This window comes from Balaenoptera acutorostrata, chromosome 5 (assembly GCF_949987535.1).
Source record: "Balaenoptera acutorostrata chromosome 5, mBalAcu1.1, whole genome shotgun sequence".
NCBI lineage: Eukaryota > Metazoa > Chordata > Mammalia > Artiodactyla > Balaenopteridae > Balaenoptera > Balaenoptera acutorostrata.
Window position 1 is genome coordinate 92,495,688 of NC_080068.1, and position 17,292 is coordinate 92,512,979.

Below are 17,292 nucleotides of genomic sequence, written 5' to 3' on the forward strand. Positions count from 1 at the left end.
TTCTTTCACTAAAAAATATAGCTTTAGAATTCAGGGTATACACGGAAGGGTTTTTTTAAAACTTCTTTTTTTAATTTTATTTTTTTTTTGGCTGCGTTGGGTCTTTGTTGCTGCACGTGGGCTTTCTCTAGTTGCGGCGAGTGGGGCTACTCTTCGTTGCGGAGCACGGGCTCTAGGTGCGCGGGCTTCAGTAGTTGTGGTGTGCGGACTTCAGTAGTTGTGGCTCACGGGCTTAGTTGCTCCACAGCATGTGGGATCTTCCCAGACCAGGGCTCGAACCCGTGTCCCCTGCATTGGCAGGCGGATTCTTAACAACTGCGCCACCAGGGAAGTCCGTATACATGGAAGTATTAATTGCACTCACTGAGTAAAAAACAATGTAAACAATATGAAAGTGTGCAACAGTGAAGGTCTCCACCCAACTCTCTTTTTTCCACGCACAGACATGGAGATTCCTGGTCCTCCTGTCTTGTTTCTGTGGAGAAACACAGTCCACGTCTGCTTTCACAGTACAGCATCCCAGGAGTCATGGCAGCAGGCCTGGGGCTGGGACCCTTCCTCATTCAACTGATGGGGGCTGAATGCTGTTTTGAGTCTCTAATAAGACAGCCTCAGAGCTTTCGTGACCACTCGTGACCACTTTCGTGACCATTTTACAGAGTTGTCGATTTTCTGGTTTTGCGAGGTGGTTGGGTTGTTTTGTTTTGTTTGTCAAAAGCAAACCCTTTAGTTGTTTACAAGTAGGCAACCCACCTATTTAGTGAGGTATTTCCTTCACTAAATAAAACATGTATTGAATGAAAATAAGAATTGATATTATGAGCACATGGAATCTAAAATGGTCTCTCTAGAACTGTACGGTTCAACAAAGTAGCCAGTAACCCATGTGGCTATTTAAGTTGAAAAAAAGTAAATAAAATTTAAAATTCAGCTCCTCAGTTGCCCTAACCACATTTCAAGTGCTCAAAAACCACCTGTAGGCAGTGGCTACCATATTGGAGAGCAGAGATGGAGATTGTTTCCATCATTGGATAAAGTTCTATTGGACAGCACTGCTCTAGAGTCTAACATGAGACAAAAAACATAAAACCACTAGTGAAACACCTCCCTCACAATATAGATACATGTTTCAAGTTTGGGCTACAGAGATCTTACACTCTGTGCACTAGCTATAGTTCAGAAAATATAGCATAACTGGAAGAAGGACAAAAATATATCCAGAGAGGACTTCCCTGGTGACACAGTGGTTAAGAATCCGCCTGCCAATTCAGGGGACACGGGTTCGAGCCCTGGTCTGGGAAGATCCCACACGCCGCGGAGCAACTAAGCCCGTGCGCCACAACTACTGAGCCCATGTGCCACAACTACTGAAGGCCACGCACCTAGAGCCCATGCTCTGCAACAGGAGAAGCCACCTCAATGAGAAGCCCGCGCACCACAACGAAGAGTAGCCCCCGCTCGCCGCAACTAGAGGAAGCCCGCGCACAGCAACGAAGACCCAATGCAGCCAAAAATAAATAAATAAATAAATAAATTTACTAAAAAAAAAAAAAAATATCCAGGGCACCTTCTATTCTGGTGACTTTTGCTATGGAACAAGTCATGTCATACTTAGTGCCTTAAAGCAACAACAATCCCTGTTATCCCGGTCGGGGGCACTGAGCTGAGCAGGTGGTTCTTGGGTCTGTGCTGTTTGCAGTGGCGGCTGGGCCTGGACGCAGCTTCCTTCCTCCAGTGTCGCGGCCGATGTGGCTGTCAGGCTGGGACCTCAGCTGGGGCCTGTCCTGGAGGAGGCAGTAACACCTCTCGCTTCTCAGCAGCTGGCCTGGGCGTGTGCATCGACCGTCACACTCCCTCCCCTCTTCAAGAGGAGAAAGAAAAGACAGTCGCTCCTACCAGAAGGAGAGTCAGCCTCACATTAGGAGGGTGTGGGACAGGCCAGCTGGGAAACTACCACCTGCCACCCCTTCTCTGGACGGGCCAAGGGTCCACTGTCACATCCCTGCCCTCCTGGTCGCTGGCCCTGACTGCAGTTTGAAGCCCCAGCTGGGAACTGATCACGTTAAAGAATAACTAATTGCATGACTTCTGCAGTGCTTTTTCCACCCAAAGCACAAACTCTAAATCTTTATTGTGCCATGGGTCCCTTTGGCAATATGGTAAAACTTATGGACTCCTCAGGGTAATGTCTCCAAGTGCATAAAATAAAAACATAGGATTTCAAAGGAAATCAGTTATACAGAAACACAGTTACCAAAATAGTTAAATAATAATTTAGCAATATCTAGCAAGCTCTAGCAGCAGGTCTAGTAAGTACTGTAATTTCAAAGTTCTGATGAACCTAAATGATATTTTGAGATGTCTGTAACAACTGTATGTATGTGATATGGAAATATCTGTGATTTCTATTAATGACAAATTCATAAGTTCTGCTGAAATTATTGTGATTTGTTGCCCACCTTCATATTTAAAGGAAATGCTGAGTTTCCATTAAAGGCTAGTGACAATAAAGATGTGATTTTCTTTCTCATCCAGGTTTGCCAGTGCCTGACTCTGCCTTGCTTAGGAGTCCTTGGGCTACACGGAAGAGGCTGGGGCAGGCCTTCTTTGTACAGCAGAGCAAGGGGAAGCATTGAGAAGTGTAAGGTGAGGTACAGGCTTGGCGCAGGGTGGGTGGAGGGTGGGAAAGCAGGGGTAAAACTGCTCAGGGAGAAAAAGTAACAGGAATTTGGATAGAGAAGAAAAAGCTTCTGGAAGGACAGAAAGCTAGAGAGGATGGTCAAAGGTGGAGTCCTGAGGAAAAAATTCTGCCAGTGAGGAAATTTTCTCTGGCTAGGAGGGCCAAGGAAACTTTTTGCCCTCCCCCATCCCCCAAATTGGGATTCCCTCCCCAGGAGAGCAGTGATACAAAAATGGAATTCCATACTGGCCACCACACCTTCCCGGAGCAAGCTGGTCCAGTCCCTTCTGCGGGGTCGAGGGAACTAATTAACTACACTGCTCTCCTCTGTGCCCAGTTCTAAATCAACTGAAAGAACAGGAATGAGGAGATGGAGATCAAAACATCTGCTTTATTGCTACTAAAATCTGGATGGCAGGGCAGGGCTTAGACGTGGGCTTCCTCCTTCTCCCTGCCTTTACTCCTGCCCACACACCCCATTTTAAAGCTGGGCACGGGCAGGGGGAAGGTTGAGTCCATAAAACAAACACCTTATGCAGGATGGCTGCCTGGCATTGGTCTAGGGAAGGATGGCGGAGGGGGAAGAGGGCAGAGAGGCACACACATACATACTTACCTTTAGTTTTCTCGATGGACTAGTTCCTCCCCATCAAAAAACATGGGCCAGTGGCTGTCACTCACCAACCAGATAATCCACTCCATCTCCAAGGGGAGGTATGAGGGGTGTGGCAAAAGGCCAGGAGTGCTCAGGGAAAAATCTTAGTGGAATTTTAAAGATGGAGAAGTATCCCCCTCAACACCCGCAGCCCAAACTGCCCTCCCCAGGTGTAAATAATAATTACAATTTTATTTTAATTTATTATTATTATTATCATTATAAAAAGAAGAGGAAGATCAAGAGGGCTCCCTACCTTGTGACAGGGACTAGATGAAAGATTTTAATGCATAATCTCATCTAATCCTCACAACAACCCTCCATTGTAGGTGGTCAAATCATCTGAAACTGTGGATTTGCGGCTTACAAAAGTGGTAATTTTGTGTCTTTTGACCTAATGGCTCCCCCAATTGATAGATGAGGTCACTGAGATTTACAGTAGTTAAGTGACTTGCCAAGGACCACATAGCTCCCAAGTGAGCCATCGGGAATTGAATTCAAGCCTGAATCCAGAGCCCATGACCTGCCCTGCCACAGCGAGATGTAGGTGAGCTGGTGCACCCAGAGATGCACCTGGAGGGTTCTGAGGCTCTTTTCATAGTACAGCAATGCCCACCTTCTCTTTCTGAGGCCTGTGCCAGGGCCTAAGCATAAAGAGATAAATAGCATACAGGTTCTGCCTCCAATGGTGCCCTGTATAGAGTAGGTGCTCAGTAATATATATATATATGTTTTTTTTTTAATTAATTAATTATTTATTTATTTATTTTTGGCTGTGTTGGGTCTTCGTTTCTGTGCGAGGGCTTTCTCTAGTTGCGGCGAGCGGGGGCCACTCTTCATCGCGGTGCGCGGGCCTCACTATCGTGGCCTCTCTTGCTGCGGAGCACAGGCTCCAGACGCGCAGGCTCAGTAGTTGTGGCTCACGGGCCTAGTTGCTCCGCGGCATGTGGGATCTTCCCAGACCAGGGCTCGAACCCGTGTCCCCTGCATTAGCAGGCAGATTCTCAACCACTGCACCACCAGGGAAGCCCCAGTAATATATTTTTAATAGGCTAAATACTGAAGTTCACTTTCTTACACACATAGTGCGAGGAAGGCCTGCTCTACTTGGCAGAAGACTCCAGCCTTACAACGTCCAGCCCTTTACTGTTTACAAAGCTCATTGACACACATTCTCAGAGCTGAGGTGCTTCTTTTTTTTTTTCTTTTTTAATAAATTTGTTTATTTATTTATTTATTTTTGGCTGCGTTGGGTCTTCGTTACTGTGCACGGGCTTTCTCTAGTTGGGGCGAGCGGAGGGCTGCTCTTCGTTGTGGTGCATGGGCTCTAGGTGCGCGTGCTTCAGTAGTTGTGGCACATGGGCTTCAGTAGTTGTGGCTCACAGGCTTTAGAGCGCAGGCTCAGTAGTTGTGGCGCACGGGCTTAGTTGCTCCACAGCATGTGGTACCTTCCCCGACCAGGTCTTGAACCCGTGTTGCCTGTATTGGCAGGCAGATTCTTAACCACTGCGCCACCAGGGAAATCCTGAGGTGCTTCTTTTTTAAGCGCCTGATGAAGGTTCTGAAACCGAAGATTCGGCCTGCTTTGGGAGGAGATTCTCCCCTGCTCAGAATGAAGCAGGCTTACAACAGAAATCAAGGTCAGGGTGGGAGCAACCTCAGGCCAATTTAGAGAAAGCATAGGGATTCAGATGCAGGGCAATTTGAGATTCTCTTTTGCAGTTTTCCTGAGCAAGAATCCACCCTGGAGATCTCATTCTCATTTCAAGTCACTCCTGGGAAACAGGTCTCACATTGGGGACAATCCAGTAGGAGACTGAGCTCCATGGAGACTCCTGCGGCAGCAGGACCCCAGGCAGGGAGGCTGTGTCGGCGGCATTTCAGTCCCTCACTCCCAATTTCCCAATACTAGGGTCTGGCTGGAGGACCACTCCAGCCTGGACATGCTGCTTCCTAAGCACCTTTGGAGTGCATCTGCTTCTTTTGCTGCTGTCACCATGTGAGTCCAGGTGACAATAATCTCTTGCCCAGGTTATTGATCCGCTAAAAAAAATCCAATTGTGTCATTGTACTGCTTCAGACCCTTCAAAATGGTTCCCCACTGACCCCAGAATAAAGCCTAGACTCCCTCCCCTGCACCTGCCTAACTCCACAGTTCACCTGCCTCCATCCCTCCCCTTCTCTCACACTTGGGGCTCCAGCCAGCTGGACTTCTTTTACTCCACAAATACCTCATTCTCGAGAGAGACTTTCTCCTGGCTTTCATGCACACCGTTCCTCTGCCTGGAACATTCTCCCCATCTCCATTCCTCTTAGACATTATTTCCTCTGATATATTCCCTGCTGCTCCTTTGGGCTCCTATATTACCCCACATGTCCTCCATCCTAATACTTTTCACACTCCATTGTATTTTCTTGTTTAGTTCTTCACCGATCTCCCTAAATGTGCCTGAGGCATAGTAAAGTTTCAATAAATACTGTTTGAATGAATAGATGAAATGAACAAATAAAAGATGAAAGTAAAGATCCATGTTCCAGAGGATTGTAAGGTCTTTAAACTATGTAGCCAGTTACGGACTTGAGAGAACTTTAGCTCTGCTCTGAGAAAGATACACAGTGTCTGAGTCCAGTGGCACGTATATATCTGTGTGGATCCAAAACCCCATGGAAGCCTCAGCACCCATATGTCAGGGGTGGATTCCCAAAAGCCCAGCCTATAGCAGTGGCTGTAAATTAGAATTCACTCTTCATCCTACAATTTTAATCCCATTCAACTGCAGTGGGTCTAAGTCCCATCAAAAACGCCGGACAACTTCTTTTTTATTTCTATTTTATTTTTTAAAATAAATTTATTTATTTTATTTATTTACTTTTAGCTGCGTTGGGTCTTCGTTGCTGCACGCAGGCCTTCTCTAGTTGCGGCGAGTGGGGGCTTCTCATTGCAGTGGCTTCTCTTGTTGCGGAGCACGGGCTCCAGGCACACGGGCTTCAGTAGTTGTGGCACATGGGCTCAGTAGTTGTGGCTCACAGGCTCTGGAGTACAGGCTCAGTAGTTGTGGCGCACGGGCTTAGTCTCTCCGCGGCATGTGGGACCTTCCCGGACCAGGGCTGGGACCTGTGTCCCCTGCATTGGCAGGCGGATTCTTAACCACTGAACCACCAGGGAAGCCCCCAACTTCTTTTTTAGATTCCACATATAAGCAGTGTCATAAGATATGTGTCTTTGTCTGTCTGCCTTACTTCACTTAGTATGACAATCTCTAGATCCATCCATGTTGCTGCAAATGGCAACAGGGATGCAAATTATTTGTCTTTTTTATGGCTGAGTAATGTTCCATCATATAAATATACCACATCTTCTTATTCATTCATCTGTCAATGGACATTTAGGTTGCTTCCATGCTTCCATAAAAAAAAAGAAATGATACAAATGAACTTATATACAAAACAGAAATAGACCCGCAGACATAGGAAACAAACTTATGGTTACCAAAGGCAAAAGGGGAGGGAGGGATAAATTAGGAATTTGGGGTTAACATAAACACACTACTGTATATAAATTAGATAACCAACAAGGACCTGCTGTATAGTACAGGGGACTATACTCAATATTTTGTAAGAACCTATAAAGGAAAAGAATCTGAAAAAATATATATATGTATAACTGAATCACTTTGCTGTACACCTGAAACTAACACAACTTTATAAATCAACTATACTTTTATTTGAAAAAATAATTTAAAAAAGTACCACTAAAACAAAGTCATATTTGTTTTGATTTGATATTTGATTTTGATTTGATATTTGATTTGTTTTTATTACTCACCTCAAACATGATGAAAGCAAGTTTTTCCCAGATTAAATAGACAAGAGACCTCAATTTCTTGGCTGCCTGAATTAACACTGGTTGGGGGAGCAGGCTTTTCGAGGACAGTTTTGCCTTAACAATATCACTGCTGCTGTCTCCTCAAGGACAGAGGCCAGGGTCACCTGTAAACCCTACAGAGACCAGTGCCGCCCACGCTGCAGAGACGAGGGGACAAGAAGCATTTGTTGCTCACACCGAAGGATCTGGATGTTGGCATTTTTAAAGCAAGACCACTAAGCTATGGTTGAAAATATTTATTTATGCCTTAGAGATCACAACAGTGCTTTTAAAACCTATATTTAATATATAAACTAAATCCAGGAAATAAAGTTGCATTATATAAAAGTTCACAAAAGTAGGGTTTATAAGGAAAGCCTCCTACCAAATAAAGATACGATAACTATAGTTTTGTTGAGCCAAAAGAGAGCATTTCAATGTGAAGACATCCCGTTAAAGATCCCAGAATAATTCTACTGATCTCATCCATTAGCCTTGATGTCATAGAATGAGAGTCAATGTCAGTGAGACTGGGTCCCAACCACTAAATGTCGAGAGAAGATAATAAACTTACAGTATGCATATGTTCATATTTGGCCTGTTCCACAGAGCTTAGAGAGGCTATCAGAAATACATCAATTAAAATAGTAAGACATAAATAAATGCTAAAACATAAGAATCAGGGAAACTATATGTTAGAATGGGATATCAAGTTTGGGGGTAGGGGGATGAAAAACATAGTTTTGAAGCTCCAAATTTCCATGCATTATTATAGATGAGGTGCAAATTTAGTTTTGCATTTTCTAGTGCTCAAAATGAAGAAGGAAATTAACGAGCAACATTCAACATAGTACTGCGAGTTGTCTTGGAACTGCACATCGTAGGGGTAGACCTTGCTCAGGAGTGCCTCCATCGCCCAGGAATCTTGCGAAATTCCAGATACTAGAGAGAAAGAGTGGAGTTTTATTTTACCTTAGGTGAACTGATCTCTTCTTGTACCTCTACATCACACTGTACAGGTGACAGCCGACAGCACATGCTGTCCCTTGTAGGTCTGTCCTGAGGCTCTAGGTGGGTTCATCCATTCAACAGCCATTTCCTGATGGCTCAGCCTGTGCCAGGCACTGTCCTGGTGTTATGGGCACTGTGATGTGATGCCCGCGACTCCTTTAGGCATGAAGGGCTCTCCTTCGGTTCTGAGAATGCTATTGGCATCCAGCCCTCAGCTGTCAGCTCACTTCAGGAGCCACCTGAGCAGAAGGGAGGCCCCTCACCGGCAGTGACCCACGTCTAATGACTGGCCAGTGTGGGGCTATAAAGGCCTGGTCCCCTTGTCTCAGTTTGGGACAATCTGAAGGCACACCTGGCTTCAGAACGTCCCATAGAATTGTCTGGGGGCTCCGTGGAGACATCACAGCTCCACTTCCCCCTCTGCCTTTCCCATTTACAGGTTCCAATCCCAAGAATCCTTCTTAATAAACCACAGGTACACTACCTCCATCTCAGAGGAGCTTCCATCTCAGGAAGCAGAGAAGCTACACCTGGTTAGCAGTTACACTGCTGCTTCCTCTCCAGGAAGTCACCACAGAAGACAGAAGGAAGGAAGGATGCTCCAGGAGCCAGGGTGGTCCAGCTTGCACTCACCTTCACCTTTCTCCCCCATTTTCCTCCCTGCTGGGAGCCCAGGGTGCTTGGCTCACACCCTATTCTCTCTCTCTCTCTCTCTTTCTCTCTCTCTCATTATCAAAAACTAATCTTGGCAACAAAAAAGTTTGTGTATTAAGAGTTGGCTTAACAGTGTCTGGCATAGAGAAATAAAGACAAAATATAAAAACAAAACAAAACAAAACAAAAAAAACTAATCTTGGGCTAAGTTTTCTTACACTTAAAATGAGGGAAATGAACGAAAGGATTTGTAAGCTCTATAATTATGATTCTTTGTACATTTAAAGATATATCATGTTCTTTTAAATCTCAACCACTTATTTCAGAGAGTGCCAATTTATGCAAACGCAAACTAAAGGACATCACAATATACTATTTATTTTTTCAATACACTATATTTTAGTAAATACATTTGCGTCACCATCATTGAAGAGCATTCAATGAGCGCCTGCCAGATGCATCGTATAGCACTTGAAAAATCAGCAATTGTTGAGATGTTGACATATTTAAATTTGGCTCATATTACATGAGAGTGCGTAACTCAGATTGGGAATTACATTCATGCTACATGGCTGCTGTTTCTTCTTTCTCTTCTGCTCTTTCTTCTTCTTTCAAGCTGCCAGATGGTGTGGATCAAATTATTCTAGAAGGCAGAGAGCCTGGATTTCTGCAGATAAGCATAGCAGTCAGTGCTGACTTTTGCCTCCATCACGGCCACTCACAGTGGTGTGATCTGTTCCTAGCCATCCAGGCTGCTCAGGTATGAGGGTGGTTCCAGCCACACTTTTAAGTGCACTTTGAGAATTTCTGGATAAAACTTTTGCTTTATCTCTTTCACTTATTTTCTTAAAATCTTAGAACATATAAATTTTATTTTTATTTAAAAAAAATGAACTGGGCTACTAGGATACAGTCAAATGCAGTGATGAAAATTCCATCTTGAAGAGTCAGATTGACAAAGGTGATATCCAAACTTTATTGAGCATTTTCTATCTATTAACTGATCTACTCCTCACAACAATGTCTCCATTTCACAGAGGAAGAAACTGAGATACAGAGAGGAAGGGTAACTTGCCTACAGTTACCCGGCTAAAAAGAGGGAGAGTCAGGATTTTAATCCGGGCAGTTTGGATTACAGAGACCATGCTTTGAACTGCTTCCCTCCACTGATATGTGGTCAATCAGTATCTCTGTGACTCAGTCTCCCCATTAAAAAAAAAACAAAACAAGGATAAGAACATCATCATAACACAGCTTGTGAAGTGGTAAGAGGACACAGGAAGATATTTGGCTCTGTGCCAGGCACATAGTAAGTGCTCCAAACGCATTTGTCTTCATTACATTTCAAGGGGGCGCTGTCACGGGAAATGCATATATCCTCTCAGTATCTCATTATTGAATCTGTCTTGGAAACCTCACTTTTGTGGCATTCAGAACTTTCTTCCTCAACGACACTTAACCAACAAGGCTTCTAACTAATTGGATGGGAGTTATGCTGTGTGTTTGTGTGTGTGTGTGTGTGCACGTGCACGCACACCTTCAAGTGCACTGCCTGTGTGCCTCCGGGCTGCATTCATTCATCTGTAATTCCACAGCCTGGGGGTTCCATGGTCATGTTCGCCTCCAACGTACAGAATAGAGAAAAATGCTTTGAGCAGTGACCAAAGCATGGACAAGGGGAGCAGGAATATTTGGCTCTATCTTTTCAGCACTGAGTTCCTACTCCTACACTTTGCTGATGAGAAGATATATATTGGTATAGGTTTTATGGAAAAAAATTTGCCAATGTCTATCAAAATTTTAAATGCACGTGCCACATGGCCCAGCAGTTCCACTGGAAGAAATTATATCAAATATATGATAGTCACTTCAGTAACATTTATAAACACGGAAGATTGAAAACTATCCAGATGTCCATACATTATGGAATATCTGTACGATGAAATACAAATGCTGCCAATAAAAGAATAAGATAACTCTCCATGCTGATAAGGAACAATTAACAAGATGTATAATTAAGTGAAAAAGCAAGATGAAGAATATTATCATCCATGTAAAAAATAGATATATACGCATATTCATATGTGTGTATATATATATGCATACATGTATGTATACATACGTACATACATACATACAGTCTTGGCCTATTCAGACTGCTATAATAAACATTACCATAGACTGGGTGGCTTATAAACAACAGAAATTTATTTCTCACAGGTCTAGAGGCTGGAAGTCCGAGATCAGGGTGCCAGAAGGATCAGGTTCTGGTGAGGGCCCTCTTCTCGATTGCTGCCTTCTTGTATCCTCGTGTGGTAGAAAGAGGCTGAGAGAACTGTCTAGGGTCTCTTTTATAAGGGCACTAATACCATTCATGTGGGCTCCACCCTCATGACCTAATCATCTCCCAAAGACCACACCCCCTAATACCATCACATTGGGGACTGGGTTTCAACATATGAATTTTAGGGGGACACAAACATTCAGTATGTATAATGTAATATATACATGTCATATGTATGTCTATACACACATATAACACATGTATGTAATAAATGTAATATAAAATATATGTGTATACAATATGTAATGTAATATACATGTGTAATGTATTATATACATATACATATATGTAATGCACACAAAAGGTAATAAATAATACATGTATTACATATATATGTATATATTACATTACATACATACATATTACATTACATGTGTATATTACATATGTTTATGTATATATATTTATAGTTGTCTGAATTTGTATTCCTCCAGAATCAAACTTTAAGAGAAGAATATAAGTGTATGTCATTTTTTGTGACCCCAGGAAACTCCAATAGGAAGTGGAGAAGTAAGGCAAGGGATGTCTAGGTCGGCAGGGAAGCAAAGAGAGTCAACTAAGGGCATTATCAAGAGTTACCACTGAAGGCAGGAGTGCAGTCCCGCTGGGGGAGTCTGGAAGAGGGCGTGAACTTCACCTCACTACTATCTCACCTGCGGGGTCAGGGGACTGTGCTGTTTATCCGTCATCTTTCCATCTGTCTTTGATTGTGGGCTACTTCCAGGACATTCACTCTCTCAAGTCATTCCGGCTTGCCAAAGTTGCTCCCAGGACCAGAGCAAATAGGCCCAGGAGGGAAATCTCAGGGTTCACAGAGAACAGCCTTTGGGGTGTCGAAGGGAGGGGAGGGAGGACATTAGTGAGGCACTGACAGGGTCTGTTCAAACATGCCCAGAGGCTGTCTGGAGGGAACAGCATAAGGAACCAGGGTTAGCGGTGGGGAGGAGAAGGGGCACTGGGAGGCTGGAGGGGACACGCACTTTCCCTATGGACCCTACTGCACTTTCTGAATTTTGTGATGTGCATACATCACCCCTTCTCAAGGTAAACAAAATAATACCTAGAAATTAAATCAAGCCCTTGCAGAGATGACTGGGAGGCCAACAAGCACGTCTCTAGAGTACCTGGCACTAGTGACATTCCAGGCTGGATAATTCTGTCCTATGCATTGCAGGATGTTTCACTGCATCCCTGGCCTGTACACACTAGAAGCCAGTAGCACTCCCTCCCCAAGCTGTGACCATCAAAAATGCCTCCAGACATTGCCAAGTGCCCCCTGGTGGCACAGTCACCCCTGTCCCCGTTGAGAACCTCTGCTTTAAAGAACTGGCAAGGTTGGATTCTCTCAGGTAGCACATCCATCTCTCTGCATGAAGCCCGTGTTTGGGGAGGGACGTTAAAACTGGAATGGGATGAAAGCTCTTCCCTCAGAAAGGAGCTGGGATACCTTCCCACCGACTCCTCCCCACCTTCTGCCGGTTGCCTCCTGGAAGCTAGAGCTGGACCACAATTTGCAGGGTGTAACATCGTCAGAGGGTGATGACAGCTCTGAAACGAAATGATTTTAGATGAGTTCGGAAGGCTTCATGCCCCATTTTCCAGGTCTGTGTACCATGTGCCAGCGTTGCAAACAGGCAACAGGAACAAAAGGAGTCCTTGTTTCATGACAACGAAGGCAGCTTCTCCTGAGGCTGTGTAGCATGATTGCCATTGTTTGAATTGTCGCTGAGCAATACCTACTCCCCCTCCCACCGTGGGCCCAGTCTATGTCCCTGCTCTGTCAATGTTGCACTTGGCTTCAAAACTTTTTTGGCCAATGGAACGCTAGCCACAACAAGGCTAGAGGCTTTACATGCGCCAGCCCGTTTGGCTTAGTTCTTAACTCTGGTGTCCCCCCTGTGTGGCCACTGCCCTTTCACCTGGTCCCTGGGATGAATATACATAGAGTCAACCCGAACCTGATTCCCAGCCTGGAGCCAGTCCCACAGAACCCACAGCCTGAGCAGAGTTAGTCACTGAGACCCAAACCACAGTCAACCCACAGACCTGGAAGCATGAGAATAAACGCTGATTGTAAGCCATCGACTGCGGGGCTGTTTGTTAAGCAGCGTTACTGTGGTAAGAGATGATTGATTCAATAATAATTAGCCATGCCTGCTCCAAAGACAGGCACTTTCCCTACTAGCCCTATGGCTTTGGGCAAGTTAACCTCTGAGCCTCAGTTTCCTCACTTATAAAACAGAAGAAATAATAACATTACTTTCAACATTGTTGTAAGGATTAAATGAGATAATCTATTGATATATAGAGTGTTTGGCATCATACCTGGCCCAGAGTAAACATTCTATAAGTCAGAGGTCACAAAAATTGGAAGTGTGTTTTCAAATAATTCAATTAATTATCTCCATTGGGCTCAATTCCCACTGCCAACTGGGAAATTCCATGTAAAAAAGTAATCTAGACTTACATCTTCTCTTGAAAAATCAGATCTGGCAACACTGGACCATCATTCCTACATGGCAACAATGGATAGAGCTAGGGGGCAGTATATCACTGTGTAAATAATAGAAAATCTGACCACCAGGGTTTAAACAAGGGATTAGTTTTTCTCATGCAGCAAGATGAGATGTCCAGGATTCAGAAGTCTGAGGCTGGCACCGAGGCTGAGCAATGCCATCAGGAACCTAGGCTCCTCTGTCTGGCTGCTCTGCCATCTTTAGCATGTGGTGTTTGGACCTCATGATCTCAAGATGGCTGCTGCACATCCAGCTAGAGCATATGTGTTTCAGACAAGAAAAGAGGGTGGAGGACGGAAAGGGGCAAAGGACAAAATCTCTTCAGGCAAAGCTGTCCTTTCATATGAGAAAGGAAGACTCCCCAGGGACTTCCACTAACATCTTTTTTTTTAAAGGATTTTCTTATTTATTTATTTATTTATTTTATTTTTGGCTGTGTTGGGTCTTCGGTTCGTGCGAGGGCTTTCTCCAGTTGCGGCAAGCGGGGGCCACTCTTCATCGCGGTGCGGGGACCGCTCTTCATCGCGGTGCGCGGGCCTTTCTCTATCGCGGCCCCTCCCGTCGCGGGGCACAGGCTCCAGATGCGCAGGCTCAGCAGCCGTGGCTCACGGGCCCAGCTGCTCCGTGGCATGTGGGATCTTCCCAGACCAGGGCTCGAACCCGTGTCCCCTGCATTGGCAGGCAGATTCTCAACCACTGCGCCACCAGGGAAGCCCCTCCACTAACATCTTAAAGGTTGGAAGTGAGTTGTATCAGCCACACCTTGCTGCAAGTTTGGCTGGGAAATGGAACATTCATTACTGCCTCTATTATCAAGAAAGAAGGCAGTTGAAAATGTGTTATATAACTCAAGCTAGAGTATCTCAGTTCAGAATAGACCCTTCCCAGTCTGGTTTATCATTTACCTGCCCTCCATGGCCCCCGTATCTGTATTTGTGTTTGCAAATCCCGCCATATATGGTTTTTGTTATTCTCAGCCAAGTCAGGGCATAGGTTTTGGAGTATGTTCTGGCCTAAGCCTTTCTAGGCTCAAGGCAGAACTGAATATCCAAGGCCCCACCCTCCTCAGCTACTTTGCCCCATTCTTCATCTTTAGTTTCTCATCTGGGGCAGGGGTAATACACAATATGCTCAAAGAAGCAAGGGAAAATTTTTGGCCGACCTCTTAAAAGTAGCCCTGACCGTACTGACCATATTCTTGCTGTGGCCTTGGCTGAAACTGAGAAAATATTCTTTCCCCTCTACTCCATTTGTCCTATTTTTCCTTTTGATGGACTTTGATAGTTTCATACCATTTTTCAAGGCAGGCTATTGAAGTTCCAGGAGGTGACCTCTATTTACTACAATAAAATTAGTGATTTATATAAAGTCAAAATTCCACAATCCCCCAAACTCTCCTTTTATCCCTAACTACTATGTCAACAAACCACCCAGCATCCAGCCTGGTTCAAAGGTCTGAATTGTGTAGCAAAATAAATCATTTTTTAAATCCCAATAGTAATGTATGGTGGGAGCATTCTTAACTTGAATTGAGTAAGGGGGAAGAGAGCAGATGCAGCCAACCTTGGCTGTAGTATATTACTCAAGTCGACGTGGGCCTGAGGAGATTGGATATTTAATGTCAATGATACCATGGGGCGGGGGGGGGGGGTGGTTAAAAAATTCCAAGTTCCACTAGAAAATAAGAAGGTAAAATTTAGGTCCCATGAGCTCTGGCCTATTTTTTCTTTCCTTCCCCTCCCTCGCTGTCATTCCCCCTGGTTTCTTACCATCCTCCTCCTCACTCTCTCTCCCTTCCTGCCCGCTGGTCTATTTCTATGTCCTCTCTTGAAGGTCTAGCAAGTTTTTCACTAGGGCCCTAATTTAGGTCCAGTGTTGACATTCCAATATATGCAGGACTCTGGTCCCAACATTGCTTATTCCGAGGCACTTGATGCCATGCTTTACATCACAGTGTTCCAACCTAAATCTCTGGAGTGTGCAGAGCTGCCCAGAGCCCGTGCAGAGTTTGCTTCGTTTGGGCAAATCTGCACACTCAAGGTGGCGCCCACTCCAGGAGGCTAAGGAATCATGGAGAGAAAAGGAGTGTCTGTAGGGAGTGGAGTAGAGTGAGGCGTCCGGCTGCCCAGTAACATCCACTCACTTCGGTTCAACAGGTTTGTTTTGAGCTCTTACTATATTCAAACACAGCACGAAGTGCTAGGGATACAGAAATCCAAAAGATGTGATCCTGCTTTCAAGAAGCCCATCATCTAGAGGAGGTAGCTGACCCCAAGAGAAATAACTTACTACACTAGAAAAGCTCTGAATTCCCCTAGTGCGTTGCTTTTCACACTTTAACGTGCACACGAATCCCCTGTGGTTCTTGTGAAAATGTCGATATGGATTCAGTGGGTCTGGGAGGGACCTGGGATTCTGCCTGTCTAACAGGCTGAGGCCCACCCTGCTGTTGCTAGCAAGGTCCTAGGGCTGGGTGTTAGCCGTGAAGAGGAAGCCTAGAGGGGCCCTGGCTGAGAAAGGCCCCAGGGAGCAATTAGAGGCTGCTTCTTCCACACTTCAGGAGCACGTGGCTTCCACTCAGGAAGTATAAACAGCAGCATAAACAGAGCTTTTCCAGGCTTAGCCCATCCGACTAAGGCCACCTATCACTAGGTTGCCACAAACCAACGGGACATTTTTCGACCACGGACTGAGTGATGGGGTAGTTTCAGGCGGTAAATATTTGAAAGGGAAGCAGCAAACAATTGTTGAGGGTTGAGTGGGAGTAAGAGCACTCGTGTTCTTCTTGCGACAGCCTTCATTTCCCTTTTCTGTCTTCACTGGGAAAAGGAGTTTCTCAGCGCACTGCAAATGCTGTAGCTCCCATAGCCCCTCCCCACATAAAGGCGACTGTACTTGTCAGAATTCCTAGGACACGCCACACACAGTACCTGTGCTCTGTACCTGCTTTAACAATCTTGAGCTGAAAACAATGGAAGTTGTATTCTGGTTTTGCTCTTTAAAGCCTGAGGCCAGATGCTAGGATCTATTCTGTACTTCCGAATCTCTACTTAGAAAACTTTTCCTTCTCCTTTCTTATAAAGGATTGCATCAAGAACACACTATGTGGAAAACCAGCACTATTTACAATAGCCAGGACCACGGAAGCATCGACAGATGAATGGATAAAGAAGATGTGGCACATATATACAATGGAATATTACTCAGCCATAAAAGGAAACGAAATTGAGTTATTTGTAGTGAGGTGGATGGACCTAGAGTCTGTCACACACAGTGAAGTAAGTCAGAAAGAGAAAAACAAACAACACCGTATGCTAACGCATATATATGGAATCTTAAAAAAAATGGTACTGATGAACCTAGTGGCAGGGCAAGAATAAATACGCAGACATAGAGAATGGACTTGAGGACATGGGGAGAGGGAGGGGGAAGCTGGGGCGAAGTGAGAGTAGCATTGACATATATACACTAACGAATGTAAAATAGATAGCTAGTGGGAAGCAGCAGCATAGCATAGGGAGATCAGCTCCGTGATTTGTGACCACCTAGAGGGGTGGGATAAGGTGG